General features: G+C 46.4%; 1 long non-coding RNA gene across 1 annotated transcript; it reads left to right on the forward strand.

The window, feature by feature from the left end:
- Positions 1-2736: 2736 nt before the first annotated feature.
- On the forward strand, positions 2737-10683 carry LOC137303987 (uncharacterized). Its single transcript, XR_010958498.1, has 3 exons — positions 2737-2894; positions 7638-7700; positions 10476-10683. It is a non-coding gene; the product is annotated as an uncharacterized lncRNA (long non-coding RNA).
- The last annotated feature ends 4536 nt before the right edge of the window (positions 10684-15219 follow it).

Here is a 15219-nt window from a genome sequence, read left to right on the forward strand (position 1 = left end):
TGGTGATTGATAAACCAGTTGTGCATCACTTATACGCAAGTTTACGCTCCTCTGACTTGAATGAGTGGAGAAGAGTGCTGTACCAAGGGGGATGACAAGAGAGGAAGACAGATTGATTTAACAGAAACCAAATCATGGTAGGCAGAGGGAGGGATTAAGCAGATTGATGGTGGGAATAGTGTTGTGCTGGATGAAGTACCACAAATGAGGGAGTTGGGAGTTTGTGAGGAAGCTAAGAGAGATTTTTTTTCATTGGCTAGTGGAGAAGAGTGGGATTAGGAAGGACGGTAGAGGGATGTGTGTGGGAAACGAGGCAAGGATGAGGTCATGCATAGGCTTATTAGCAAGATCTCAGAAGTAGAAAGGCCATGGGAGATGACGAGGTCAAAGGGGTGGCCGAAGATATGTGTTGAAGAGTTTATGTGGAGATTGAGGTCTAGGGAGGACAGGAGGGTGGTGAATTTGGAGGAGAGGGGGCTGGGGAGCTGAATAGGTTGAAGTCACTGAGGTTGAGGAGTCAATGCAGAGGCTAGTGGGGGAGAAAATGGAGGACATCTGAGTGAGTAAGTGAGGCTTGGGAAGGTGGTATATAACAAAGATTTTGAATGAGATGTGTAAGGAATGGAAAAGGCGAGTTGCTTGAACAAGGAGAAGGTGCCAGAGGAGTCAGAGGGTAGGGGAGAAGCCATGGTGAAACTTGGTGATAGGGGCCTTGCTGCTGCTACAGTGGTTTATACAGGAACATAGGAATTACTAGACGAGAAAAGATCAAGGCCCATCTAATTTGCCTTCTACCACCCTGGTAATCGCATGATACAACGATAATGGAGTCATTGACTAATCATAGCAATCAATCTCTAACAATTAGTCTACAACAGAACAAGTGATGGAATCGATAGTCAGACAGTGAGGCTTCGATAGGAGGGAAGGAGTCATTGGCTGTGAACCAGTTCTTGCCAGTGTCAAGATGTCAATCGATTCATCCATGATTAGATTGTGGTTGGTGAGAGCTGAGCATCTCATGTCCAGCAGACTGCCCGCAATGCCCAGTATCTAATTGTACAGTCGCATATTCCAGGGGTGTAACAATAGGACCCCCTTGTTGTCCGAACTGGATATCATTCCTTTGATTGTGCCCTCATGAGCGCTTGTCCAATCATTCAATAGGTAGACTGAGAAACACTTGGTGAGACAACACCTAATGTGATTGTTGTTATTTTACACATAGAAAATAAACATGCAGAGTAACAGTCAAAGCAAATGCCACTTCCTTTACTCAGTCTTGCTTCTCTCCTCATAAACTGAGGAAAAATAATAAACCATTCCCCATGTACCTTTTGTGGGTTGACTTGCTTGTTTTTGGCATTGGTTTCTATCTAGACAACTTCTAACTGACCTAATGATTTTAGTTTCCAGCTCTGGAACCTTGGCACACACCTGGTAATCTCCTAGTTAAACACTGACTGACTGCCCAAGGCTTTCTTCTCTCTTATATTCTCTGAGTATTCAGAAGGACAAGGCCTCTGACTTCTTCCCCGTTCAGGGATTCACCAGGGCTTATCAACCAACTCAACTGCCCCCTCTCCCAACAGTGTATTATCAGAAGACACTCCATGATGGGCTCACAAAGATAGAAACATCCTTAGTAGGTGTGAATGTTCACTGGAATCACTAAACTAACTTTCATCGTCTAAAACACGCTGGTTCAGATTCCTCATCTGAATTCTAATTTACATTTCCCAGCTCTGCTGTTCTGTGATTTTAACTCCTTGAGAGCTACACTTAAGCAGCTACAATTACTACAGTAACATTTTTAACCTCGATTACAGGGTGATCCTCCCATGGCAATTGAGTCAGAAATCATGGTATATATGTTCACATTTCTTGTGAATATTCAGAGAATAAAAGAGCAAAAGAGGCAAAGGCGAGATAAGGAGAAATTTTTTTATGCAGCGAGTTATTACGATCTGGAATGCATTACCTGAAAGGGCGGTGGAAGCAGATTCAATAGTAACTTTCAAAAGGGAATTGGATAAATATTTGAAGGGGAGAAAATTGCAGGGCAACAGGGGAAAGAGCGGGGGAGTGGAACTAATTGGATAGTTCTTTCAAAGAGGCTGGCACAATGAGCCAAATGGCCGCCTTATGTACTGTAAGATTCTTTGATTCTATGATTCTAAAAGGGACTCTTGGGCAGTCAGTCAGTGTTTCTAGAAGACCACGGGGTGCTGGAGTAGAGCTGGAAGCTAAAATCAAGAGGTCAGTATATGGTGTGTATCCACTTTGGATATTTGGAGGCAAATGTATGCTCACTTCTGGCTGCTGTATGTTCGGCCTCAAATCCTTTTTTAACCAAGGTAGGTGACATTTGCTGCTAGAATCGAGGGTGAGAAAGGCAGTGTTGCTCCTATAGTCAGATTTATTGTGAAAACACCCAGCTCCTTGCCAGTTCTCCTTCTTCCCTTTTCTCACTCGCTCTTCCCCATCCCATTGTTACTCACTCTTGCAAACTACAGTTAACATCCTATGTTCTGTGCCTCCTTAGCCTGAGGGATTGATTAATTTAATTCTGTCATTTTCTGGATGGTTCCTCCCCTCTTCGTGCAAACAGTTCTTGTAGCCAAATATCCTCCTCCCTTCCATTGAGCAGCAGAATTTCCAATGAGATTTGGAGGCTTGTGCAACACAGAGCTCCCTGGGCGGAGCTTCTTGATGCCATAAAAACCCAGCACACATGCCCAACGCAGCTAAATCTGCTCTCTCGATAGCTGTGTTCATTGTCACTGTTTAATTTCTCCGACAACGTCGCGATCTTTGGGTTAAAGAAATGTCCGGGATTGCTGATCAGATCAACCAGGCTGCCCACAATGCAAAGACTGCAGCAGAGGTTAAAGGTAATGAAGCTATACAGAAGCAAAAGTTTAGCTACCCCAGTGACTTTATCTGGTCAGTATTTGAATTCTACGCAACGGAAAGGTCCTAGGTTTGATCGCTGGTGTGTGTTGAGTTAGCTGAGGATGGTGGTCAGTGGCAACTATTGCGGTCACAGTGACAAACTGGTGCCAAAAATCGAGGAGAACAATTGAAGTGTTACCAATTATTGCGAATGTATGTAGCAACTCTTCTTAAGTGAAACTCTTGTGTGTTTTTACAGAAAGCCATTTCCATTTTGTTTATCTGACATAGGGCTTCTGCTAACTTCCCACATTTAGTTCATCACATCCATTCTGTATTACTGAGACACATACACTGTGTGTTCTAGCGAAGGGAACATTATACAGAGAATGAATTATCAGGTTTATAGGTTAGACAAGGAGCCAAAACATGTAATGTTGGAGGTCTTGATATACCAGAGTATCACACTGGGAGATACATTAGGGGAGTGTCACAGGACGAGTATTGGGTATACCTGAGAATACTAGTGATGGGTTTCAAGTATAGCGGCTTCTCCTCATCATTCAATCAACTTAATATCTGACCATTCAATTATTTTTAACAATAAATTACCACTGTACTGTGTTATTTGCATTGCTTAATCCAAATTATTGGATAATTCAAATCTTTTAAGCACAATAAATTACTATGAATTGTCAGGAGTATGTAGCAGAGTGTTACATTGATGGGTGTGGAATATAACAGAATGTTACAGTGTGGGATTTAACAATGTGTCAGTGATGGGTATGGGATATAACAATTATACAGTGAGGGGTGTGGGATATAACAGAATGATACAGTGTGTGGTTTATCAGATAGCATTGCAGTGAGGGGTGTGGGAAAAAACAGAGTTATCGAGAGGAGTGTGGGTGATATCAAAGGATGTTACACTCAGGAGTTTGATGTATAATGAAATGTTGCAGTGACAGGTGTAGCCTGTAACTGAGCATTCTAGAGTGGAATATGGAGTATATCAGAGTATTAGAGTCAGGATGTGGGGTATATCAGAGTATTAGGGTCAGGGTTTGGGGATATCAAAGTATTAGGGTCAGGGTGTGGGGTATATCAGAGTATTAGAGTCAAGGTGAAGGGTATATCGGAGTATTAGTGTCAGGGTGTGGGGTATATTGGTGTGTTAGAGTGAAGGGTGTGGGGTATATTGATTTGTTAGAGTGAAGGGTGTGGGGTATATTGATTTGTTAGAGTGAAGGGTGTGGGGTATATTGATGTGTTAGAGTGAAGGGTGTGGGGTATATTGATTTGTTAGAGTGAAGGGTGTGGGGTATATTGATGTGTTAGAGTGAAGGGTGTGGGGTATATTGATTTGTTAGAGTGAAGGGTGTGGGGTATATTGATGTGTTAGAGTGAAGTGTGTGGGTATATTGGAGTGTTAGAGTGAAGGGTGAGGGGTATATTGATTTGTTAGAGTGAAGGGTGTGGGGTATATTGATGTGTTAGAGTGAAGGGTGTGGGGTATATTGATTTGTTAGAGTGAAGGGTGTGGGGTATATTGATGTGTTAGAGTGAAGGGTGTGGGGTATATTGATTTGTTAGAGTGAAGGGTGTGGGGTATATTGATGTGTTAGAGTGAAGGGTGTGGTTTATATTGGAGTGTTAGAGTGAAGGGTGTGGGGTATATTGGAGTGTTAGAGTGAAGGGTGAGGGGTCTATTGGAGTGTTAGAGTGAAGGGTGTGGTTTATATTGGAGTGTTAGAGTGAAGGGTGTGGTTTATATTGGAGTGTTAGAGTGAAGGGTGTGGTTTATATTGGAGTGTTAGAGTGAAGGGTGTGGGGTATATTGGAGTGTTAGAGTGAAGGGTGTGGGGATTATTGGAGTGTTAGAGTGAGGGGTGTGGGGTATATTGGAGTGTTAGAGTGAAGGGTGTGGTTTATATTGGAGTGTTAGAGTGAAGGGTGTGGTTTATATTGGAGTGTTAGAGTGAGGGGTGTGGAGTATATTGGAGTGTTAGAGTGAAGGGTGTGGAGTATATTGGAGTGTTAGAGTGAAGGGTGTGGTTTATATTGGAGTGTTAGAGTGAAGGGTGTGGGGTATATTGGAGTGTGAGAGTGAAGGGTGTGGTTTATATTGGAGTGTTAGAGTGAGGGGTGTGGGGTATATTGGAGTGTGAGAGTGAAGGGTGTGGTTTATATTGGAGTGTTAGAGTGAAGGGTGTGGGGTATATTGGAGTGTGAGAGTGAAGGGTGTGGTTTATATTGGAGTGTTAGAGTGAGGGGTGTGGTTTATATTGGAGTGTTAGAGTGAGGGGTGTGGGGTATATTGGAGTGTTAGAGTGAGGGGTGTGGGGTATATTGGAGTGTTAGAGTGAAGGGTGTGGTTTATATTGGAGTGTTAGAGTGAAGGGTGTGGGGTATATTGGAGTGTGAGAGTGAAGGGTGTGGTTTATATTGGAGTGTTAGAGTGAGGGGTGTGGAGTATATTGGAGTGTTAGAGTGAAGGGTGTGGAGTATATTGGAGTGTTAGAGTGAAGGGTGTGGAGTATATTGGAGTGTTAGAGTGAAGGGTGTGGTTTATATTGGAGTGTTAGAGTGAAGGGTGTGGGGTATATTGGAGTGTTAGAGTGAGGGGTGTGGGGTATATTGGAGTGTTAGAGTGAAGGGTGTGGTTTATATTGGAGTGTTAGAGTGAAGGGTGTGGGGTATATTGGAGTGTTAGAGTGAGGGGTGTGGGGTATATTGGAGTGTTAGAGTGAAGGGTGTGGTTTATATTGGAGTGTTAGAGTGAAGGGTGTGGGGTATATTGGAGTGTTAGAGTGAAGGGTGTGGTTTATATTGGAGTGTTAGAGTGAAGGGTGTGGGGTATATTGGAGTGTTAGAGTGAGGGGTGTGGGGTATATTGGAGTGTTAGAGTGAAGGGTGTGGGGTATATTGGAGTGTTAGAGTGAAGGCTGTGGGTATATTGGAGTGTTAGAGTGAAAAGTGAGGGGTATATTGGAGTGTTAGAGTGAAGGGTGAGGGGTATATTGGAGTGTGAGAGTGAAGGCTGTGAGGTATATTGGAGTGTTAGAGTGAAGGGTGTGGGGTATATTGGAGTGTTAGAGTGAAGGGTGTGGGGTATATTGGAGTGTTAGAGTGAGGGGTGTGGGGTATATTGGAGTTTTAGAGTGAGGGGTGTGGGGTATATTGGAGTGTTAGAGTGAAGGGTGTGGAGTATATTGGAGTGTTAGAGTGAAGGGTGTGGAGTATATTGGAGTGTTAGAGTGAAGGGTGTGGGGTATATTGGAGTGTTAGAGTGAGGGGTGTGGGGTATATTGGAGTGTTAGAGTGAGGGGTGTGGGGTATATTGGAGTGTTAGAGTGAGGGGTGTGGGGTATATTGGAGTGTGAGAGTGAAGGGTGTGGTTTATATTGGAGTGTTAGAGTGAAGGGTGTGGGGTATATTGGAGTGTTAGAGTGAAAAGTGAGGGGTATATTGGAGTGTTAGAGTGAAGGGTGAGGGGTATATTGGAGTGTGAGAGTGAAGGGTGTGGGGTATATTGGAGTGTTAGAGTGAAGGCTGTGAGTTATATTGGAGTGTTAGAGTGAAGGGTGTGGGGTATATTGGAGTGTTAGAGTGAAGGGTGTGGGGTATATTGGAGTGTTAGAGTGAAGGGTGAGGGGTATATTGGAATGTTAGAGTGAAGGGTGTGGGGTATATTGGAGTGTTAGAGTGAAGGCTGTGGGTCTATTGGAGTGTTAGAGTGAAGGGTGTGGGGTATATTGGAGTGTTAGAGTGAAAAGTGAGGGGTATATTGGAGTGTTAGAGTGAAGGGTGTGGGGTATATTGGAGTGTTAGAGTGAAAAGTGAGGGGTATATTGGAGTGTTAGAGTGAAGGGTGAGGGGTATATTGGAGTGTTAGAGTGAAGGCTGTGGGTCTATTGGAGTGTTAGAGTGAAGGGTGTGGGGTATATTGGAGTGTTAGAGTGAAGGGTGAGGGGTATATTGGAGTGTTAGAGTGAAGGGTGAGGGGTATATTGGAATGTTAGAGTGAAGGGTGTGGGGTATATTGGAGTGTTAGAGTGAAGGGTGAGGGGTATATTGGAGTGTTAGAGTGAAGGGTGAGGGGTATATTGGAATGTTAGAGTGAAGGGTGAGGGGTCTATTGGAGTGTTAGAGTGAAGGGTGAGGGGTATATTGGAGTGTTAGAGTGAAGGCTGTGGGTCTATTGGAGTGTTAGAGTGAAGGGTGTGGGGTATATTGGAGTGTTAGAGTGAAGGGTGAGGGGTATATTGGAGTGTTAGAGTGAAGGGTGAGGGGTATATTGGAATGTTAGAGTGAAGGGTGTGGGGTATATTGGAGTGTTAGAGTGAAGGGTGAGGGGTATATTGGAGTGTTAGAGTGAAGGGTGAGGGGTATATTGGAATGTTAGAGTGAAGGGTGAGGGGTCTATTGGAGTGTTAGAGTGAAGGGTGAGGGGTATATTGGAATGTTAGAGTGAAGGGTGAGGGGTATATTGGAGTGTTAGAGTGAAGGGTGAGGGGTATATTGGAGTGTTAGAGTGAAGGGTGAGGGGTCTATTGGAGTGTTAGAGTGAAGGGTGAGGGGTATATTGGAGTGTTAGATTGAAGGGTGTGGGGTATATTGGAGTGTTGGTGTGAAGGGTGAGGGGTCTATTGGAGTGTTAGAGTGAAGGGTGTGGGGTATATTGGATTGTTAGAATCTGCTGCCTTTGGGTAAATTGCTGAATGTCGTATTTCTATCTCCAGGGAAAGAAGCAGAGTGCGCTGCTAAGAAGGGCTCATCTCAAGTGGAGCAAGTCATAAACCAAGGTGCAGTGTAACAACTCATCCTTTTGTCTATTTGCTATTTGTTTTGATGAAAATGAAGGAATTCCTCCACTCTTAGCCCTGTCCCCTCCCCCACTCACAGTTTTCTTACACCAGGCATCATCTGTAGCAAAGACCTGGGGCAACCTCCTCCGGACCCTCATACTGTTCCTGCTCTGAGCCAGTTCCTAGGAGAAGGGTTACAGCCTTCCACTGACGATTCTCCTTTGATATTTCCTTCCCTTGTGGTGGAGAATTTGGATCAGGAACTCCATGCAGTGGGGGAGGGGGGTGGGGAGACGAATCAAACTTGTCTCCCTCCGCTGCTATCAAACCGCTTAATGGACCATCCCTAACAGCCTCCCCTTCCTGCAGCATTGCTGCAGGAGTTTCTCAGAGAAGTGTCCTAGGCCCAACCATCTTCAGCTGCTTCATCAATGACCTTCCCTCCATCATAAGGTCAGAAATGGGGATATTCGCTGATGATTGCACAGTGTTCAGGTCCATTCGCAACCCCTCAAATAATGAAGCAGTCCGTGCCCGCATGCAGCAAGACCTGGACAACATCCAGGCTTGGGCTCATAAGTGGCAAGTAACATTCGTGCCAGACAAGTGCCAGGCAATGACCATCTCCAACAAGAGAGAGTCTAACCACCTCCCCTTGACATTCAACGGCATTACCATCGCTGAATCCCCCACCATCAACATCCTGGGGGTCACCATTGACCAGAAACTTAACTGGACCAGCCATATAAATACTGTGGCTACGAGAGCAGGTCAGAGGCTGGGTATCCTGCGGCGAGTGACTCACCTCCTGACTCCCCAAAGCCTTTCCACCATCTACAAGGCACAAGTCAGGAGTGTGATGGAATACTCTCCACTTGCCTGGATGATTGCAGCTCCAACAACAGTCAAGAAGCTTGACACCATCCAGGACAAAGCAGCCCGTTTGATTGGCACCCCATCCACCACCCTAAACATTCACTCCCTTCACCACTGGCGCACAGTGGCTGCAGTGTGTACCATCCACAGGATGCACTGCAGCAACTCACCAAGGCTTCTTCGACAGCACTTCCCAAACCCGCGACCTCTACCACATAGAAGGACAAGGGCAGCAGACACATGGGAAGAACACCACCTGCACGTTCCCCTCCAAGTCACACACCATCCCGACTTGGAAATATATCGCCGTTCCTTCATCGTCGCTGGGTCAAAATCCTGGAACTCCCTTCCTAACAGCACTGTGGGAGAACCTTCACCACACGGACTGCAGCGGTTCAAGAAGGTGGCTCACCACCACCTTCTCGAGGGTAATTAGGGATGGGCAATAAATGCTGGCCTTGCCAGCGACGCCCACATCCCGTGAACGAATAAAAAAAAAGCCTCCCCTTCCATTAACATTGACTTCTGTATTGCTTCTTTAAGCAGTAAAGGTCCTAAAACATTTCAAAGTATACCTGAGTTATTTTATTACAATGAATTCAGTTTATTTTCTAGTTTCCTCTTTCTATTCCCCCCCCCCCCACAAAGACATTTACTTTTGCTAGGGATACAACTTCATGGCAACAGCTGCCCTCTGATATCTCATCCAATGGGCCCTTCTTTGTGAGTTTTTATTATTTGTACTTGGGATGTGGGCAACACTGGCAAGGCAGTATTTATTGCCCATGCCTGGTTATCCTGAGGGCATGAAGCATCAAGTATATAGGCCAGACTGTGTAGCGGTGGCAGGTTCCCTCCCAAATCAGATGGCTTTCACGGTCATTTCATTCTGGTGCCAGCCACAAATTACCAGATTTCTCAATTCAGCGTCACAGCTTGGCCAGTGTGTGGGATTGTGATTGTGTGTGAGTTTACAGCCTCTGGGTTACTAATCCATTATGGTATCTATTAGGCAATTCAACCTTGGGAGAGATTTTGGCGAGACCTCCTCCTGCCTTAACTTGTGCATTTTGGGAAAGAAATTGGACCTCATTATGCCCATTTTAAGGGCGCAACGAGGGCCAAATTAGGGGAGCAACGTCCTGCACCTGATCAGCGACAGGGGATGGGGCCCCGCCATATTGGAACAGGCAGCTGCTCAGGCACCCATGGCGCCTACTTGGAACAGGCATTAGGCCCATCACGTATGTAAATGAGGGGCCTAACACCTACCTCAGGACCCCTGCGCTACATTGGTGAACGATGAGTGGAGTAGGCTCCGGGCCTCCTCCATTCAGGATTCTTCAGCGGTCGCTGTGGCCTAAACAACGACCACCGCCAAATAGTACAACGTCCCTCTGAAGCCAGGAGGAGCAGGAGTGCCTCTCCCAGCTCCAAAGCACTTCTGAGGGCCAACTGCCCCCTCCTACCCTCACCCCCTCCCTCCTGTCGTCCTTCCCCACCCCCTTCCTGGGACTTACCTGAGGGGCTGCTGCAAATGAGGAAATTGGAAACCTAGCAACAGGCGAGCTGCGTCTGGAGGTGCAGCAGGCCCGAATTATTGAGGTGGAGCTCCGTGCGCAGATGGTTATGTAACCAGAAATGGGCTTTGTCCGATTTTACGCCATTGTCACTGGATAGGATCAGAAACCCTGACTGATGCTCACCATGTCACACTGGCTCACACTGGATTGGAATTACCATTGAAAGTAGAGATTGGAACAGATTAGAGCAGTGCAATGTTGGAGTGTTGTGCTGAGACTGAATGCTCAGTGCCATAGGCAATAATGTTCTTAAAGTGGACTTCATAATACAGGACTGGTGCAATTCATTTACGGTACGGTTTTGTTCTTTCAGCTATTGATAGCGGCGCTGAAATGTTGAAGCAACAAGGGACAAAGGCGTTTAAAAAAGGCACCGCAAATCTTCCTGGCCTTTAAAATGATCTGTTGTTTGCAGCAGGAAGCGGGTGTAGATTGTTACAGTTTAACTGCGTCTCTTGTATTTGTAAAGGAATTAGTCCATTTAGCTGAATAAAATGGCTCAATAAAATAATTGTCAAATACTGCATTTTGTTCAGTTTTTAAAAATACTTATTTTGAACTCTGCATTTTAAAGTAATATCTTTTGATTCTGTTTGGCTAATTTATTTGTATCTTTGTGATATCTCCCATCCAGCCCTGGAGCAGTGCTATCAGCCCTTCCATAATGTGTGTGTGTGTGTTTGTGAGTATGAGTATGTATGTGTGAGTGAGTGCTTTGGGGGAGGAGAGGTCGGAGGTTTAAATTCCTCTACTTCCAGCCCTCACTCAATGGCAGAGTGCTTTTGGCCTGCTATCTGCTTTCCTTATATCACCAGTGTTCCCGGGGGAAGGGACTCATCAGTGGGCCTCCTCTCTCAGGATGGGCAGACATACCTCATTCATTGCTTCAGTTATATAAGGTATTGGTGAGACCGCACCTGGAATACTGCACACAGTTTTGGTGTCCATACTTAAGAAAAGACATACTTGCTCTCGAGGCAGTACAAAGAAGGTTCACTCGGTTAATCCCGGGGATGAGGGGGCGGACATATGAGGAGAGGTTGAGTATATTGGGACTCTACTCATTGGAGTTCAGAAGAATGAGAGGCGATCTTATTGAAACATATAAGATTGTGAAGGGGCTTGATCAGGTGGATGCGGTAAGGATGTTCCCAAGGATGGGTGAAATTAGAACTAGGGGGCATAATCTTAGAATAAGGGGCTGCTCTTTCAAAACTGAGATGAGGAGAAACTTCTTCACGCAGAGGGTAGTAGGTCTGTGGAATTTGCTGCCCCAGGAAGCTGTGGAAGCTACATCATTAAATAAATTTAAAACAGAAATAGACAGTTTCCTAGAAGTAAAGGGAATTAGGGGTTACGGGGAGCGGGCAGGAAATTGGACATGAGTTTAGATTTGAGGTTTGGATCAGATCAGCCATGATCTTATTGAATGGCGGAACAGGCTCGAGGGGCCGATTGGCCTACTCCTGCTCCTATTTCTTATGTTCTTATGTTCTGCCACCAATCTGCAAATTAAAGATGGGAATATGTGCTCCTCCCCCCACGGCTAAAGGCAGAAAATGGCCCACGGTAATTTTAATTTTCCACCCACCCATCCCTGGGTCCCCTCAGGATATTCTTCTGGCCTTGAGGCCTTCTGGCTGCAGCCAAAGGTCCAATTGCTGATGGCCCCTTTTCCACGCACTCCACCCCCAGTCCCAGTGTAAGGCCCTGCCAGGTGATGGACCTTTGCCAGGAGTGCACCCAGGCCATGCAAATGGCCCAGACCAAGAGAATCGCAAATGTAAGGAATCTTACAACACCAGGTTATAGTCCAACAAATTTATTTTAAAATCACAAGCTTTCGGAGATTATCTCCTTCCTTTAAAAGGTGCAATGCACTTTGACTGAACTCCATGTGACAAAGCTTTCTGTTTCAACAACTCTGCGTAAAAAAAATTCTCCTAGCCTCCCTCCTCACTCTCTTAGTGAACATTTTAAATTGATGATCCCTAGACTGCCCAACTAGAAATAGTCTATCAAAACCCTTCTTAAATTTAAACACCTCTATTAAACCTCCTATTAGGGAGAGAGATAGGGAGAAACTCTCGAGGAGAGGAGCAAACAAAACAAAAACTCTCTCTCTCTCGAGAGAGAGGAGCAAACAAGACAAAAGAAAGAACAGACACTCAGGGAGAGAGAGAAAGAGGCAAAGAGAGATAACCTAACCCGTCCAGCGGGAATGGGGTGCGTTTGGGTTGGATGCCCGGCTTATGCCCCACCCAATTTTACGCTGGACAAGTTAGGTTAAAATTGGGGCTTTAGAGGGACTTTCAGCTACGGTGATAGACACAAAACCACAGATACACGTAGCACGCAGATAAAGAGAGAGAGAGTCAGAGGGCCCGATAATAACGCAGAGATGGGTTCTGAGCCGGTGGGGGGGGGGCGGTGATAGTGGGTTTCAACATGGATACCTAATTATCATTTCACTTCCGGGTTTCGTGGCTCCAATCCGCACTAGCATGACACGAACTCAACTCGGCTATTTAAAGACCCAATTCAAAAATGAACTTTGGAAGAGTTGGGAGCTGTTGGAAAGAGACGTCAAACTTACAGCATGAACTCAGGACATTCAAAGGCTGCGCCCCGTTTGAACGACATCTCACTTGATGTACTGCTGGGTGCAGCGAGGAGCAGGAAGGAGGCAATCTTCCCCAGCAGCAGGAAGAAGAAACCTGCTGTCACCTAGAAGGCGTGATTAGAGGTGGCTGAGGAGGTCAGCAGGAGTATCGTGCCCCGTTCCTGGATCCAGAATCGGGAAACTCGGCAGTAAAACGGAACAGCACTTCATGGGGATGGTTAAATGTCCTAATCAGGTCAGGAAAGGTGAATAGTGTCTTCTAAAGCCTACTCCATCACATCACTCTTCACAGCCACTTAGGTTTCAAGAACACCCATCATTCACTTCCTCACCTCCCCATTTACCCATCCACTACTGCTACTCACCCCAATCCCTTATGCAATGTGATGCACCTGCCTGATAGCCACCCTCGCCGAATGCACTGCATCCATCGAGTGAACACATGCCTTACAGTCACTCGTAGGTCTGACGTTCCCCTTTGCAGGAGAAGCGAGCACAAAACACAAATGAGAGGGAGAGGACTGGAGGTGGCCCGCCACAGATTGTGCATCTGACATCAGCAGAGGAAGAGGCCATGGAGATCAGTGGTATCTCTGCATCCCTGACCATCGGAGATGGAGAGACTGAGACTTCACAGCTGCCTGGTGACAGAATTAAATATCTCCGACCCACACCTCATACAAGACTAAGTCACGTTGACTTGATTTCAGCAATGGATGAAATATGATCATCTTAATTATGCTAAGTAGCAACATTTTTACATTGCCAGTATTCATTCATATCTGTCTCTTCTCTCCTCCAGGGCCTTTATGTGTAGAACAGCAGTCACTGGACTTTCCTGATGACGATTCCTCACAGGAGCTGATTCCTTCTGAGGGTGCACCGTCACAGGGCATATTACCAGGCACCAGTGAAGATACTCACACTTCAATGGGTCCTGTTAGATATTTAGTTGGGTTTTCACCTGGTGAACCACAGTTCACAAGTGAGCACGAGCAGACATTGATGGCAGGGGCAGCTGTGGAGAGTCTGCCCCGGGGGGGACGCACTCCTCTCCAAGCCCTGCTCAGCTGGACACAGATGCTGAACCCTGGGGTCCATCAATGAAAAGGGGAATCATAGAGGGCCAGCAGCAAATTTGAGAGGTACTGGCAGACATGCCAAGCACACTGTCCACAATAGCAGAGAGGATGGAGGTGTTCAGCTCGAACATTTGTGGATTGATGTCGCAGGCCATTGCGAGAATATCTCCCATGGAGAGAGTGGCTTCCTCCATGGGACTTCAAATGCGGCTATCAAACCAGTTCATGCAGGCCTTGACAATGGCCATGCAGACTTTGGATGCCAACATGTCTGCCGCCTTAAACAAGAAAACAGATACCTTAGCAGTGGCCTTACAACATGGCACTGATCTGCACCAAGCTGTTCCCCTGCAGAGAGGTGGGAGTGATGTGCCGCTGTCCCAGGAGAGGGATGATGGCGAAAGGGGACATGAAAGTGGGGACGCCACTCAAAGCGCTCCCACGTCTCACCCATTGCCCCTCCCTCAAGCAGTACGTGGCATGTTGTCCTCAAAATGCCTCCGGTGGCACCCTGGAATGCAAAAAAATTGACACTTTCACATTGGTAATGCATGGCCATCAGGACCAGCAGGGAGCAGCTCTTCTTCTAGGATGCTGCAGATGTCTGATGTGACAATCTGAGCCTTCAGAAAGCACTGCCCTTCAGAGAGGTCAAGGAAGCTGAGCCTCTGCCTGTGCATCCTGTTAGGAGGGTAATGCCTCCAGCAAACTCGACCCCTCTGTTGCTCTATTGTTGTCTGCCTCCCTGTTGTCCATCTGCAGCTCCCACCACAGCGCAACCTTGTTGCCGTGGATGGTAATTGTCTTCCTTGTCCGAAGTCCAATCTAAAGCAGTCATGGCGTCACCCATCCTGATGTTCTCTGTGTTGCACACCTCCAAACTTCACCAATACGTCTGTCATAACAAGAACTCTCACCAAACCGTCTCCCAGAGGGAACTGAGAAAGCAGCTGTGAGCACTGAGCCTTTATCCATATCTGGACACCTGACCTTTAACCATCCCCATGAAGCGCTGTTCCGTTTTACTGCCGAGTTTCCCGAGTCTCTGTGCAGGAGGTGTTAATTTCAAATCTCTGCCAAAATCTCATGAAAGGACCCTCATTAATCCCCATATTATAATGAGAGCTCCGCCTCCCGAGAGTGGGTTACATGTCCGCACCCAAACCTGCCTCCGTTAAACTGGAGGTTGGAGGCGGGTTGGGGTTGGATTTCAGATTTGTGAAATTTTAACCTCCCCCTGCCCACCGCCACTGCCCCGCCTGTAATGGGGGGAGGGTTAAAATTCCCCCAGAGAGAGAGAGATAGAACCACAGTCACACACAAGGACAGGGATTGGGATCTGCCGCCACACA

This window comes from Heptranchias perlo, chromosome 36 (assembly GCF_035084215.1).
Source record: "Heptranchias perlo isolate sHepPer1 chromosome 36, sHepPer1.hap1, whole genome shotgun sequence".
Lineage (NCBI taxonomy): Eukaryota > Metazoa > Chordata > Chondrichthyes > Hexanchiformes > Hexanchidae > Heptranchias > Heptranchias perlo.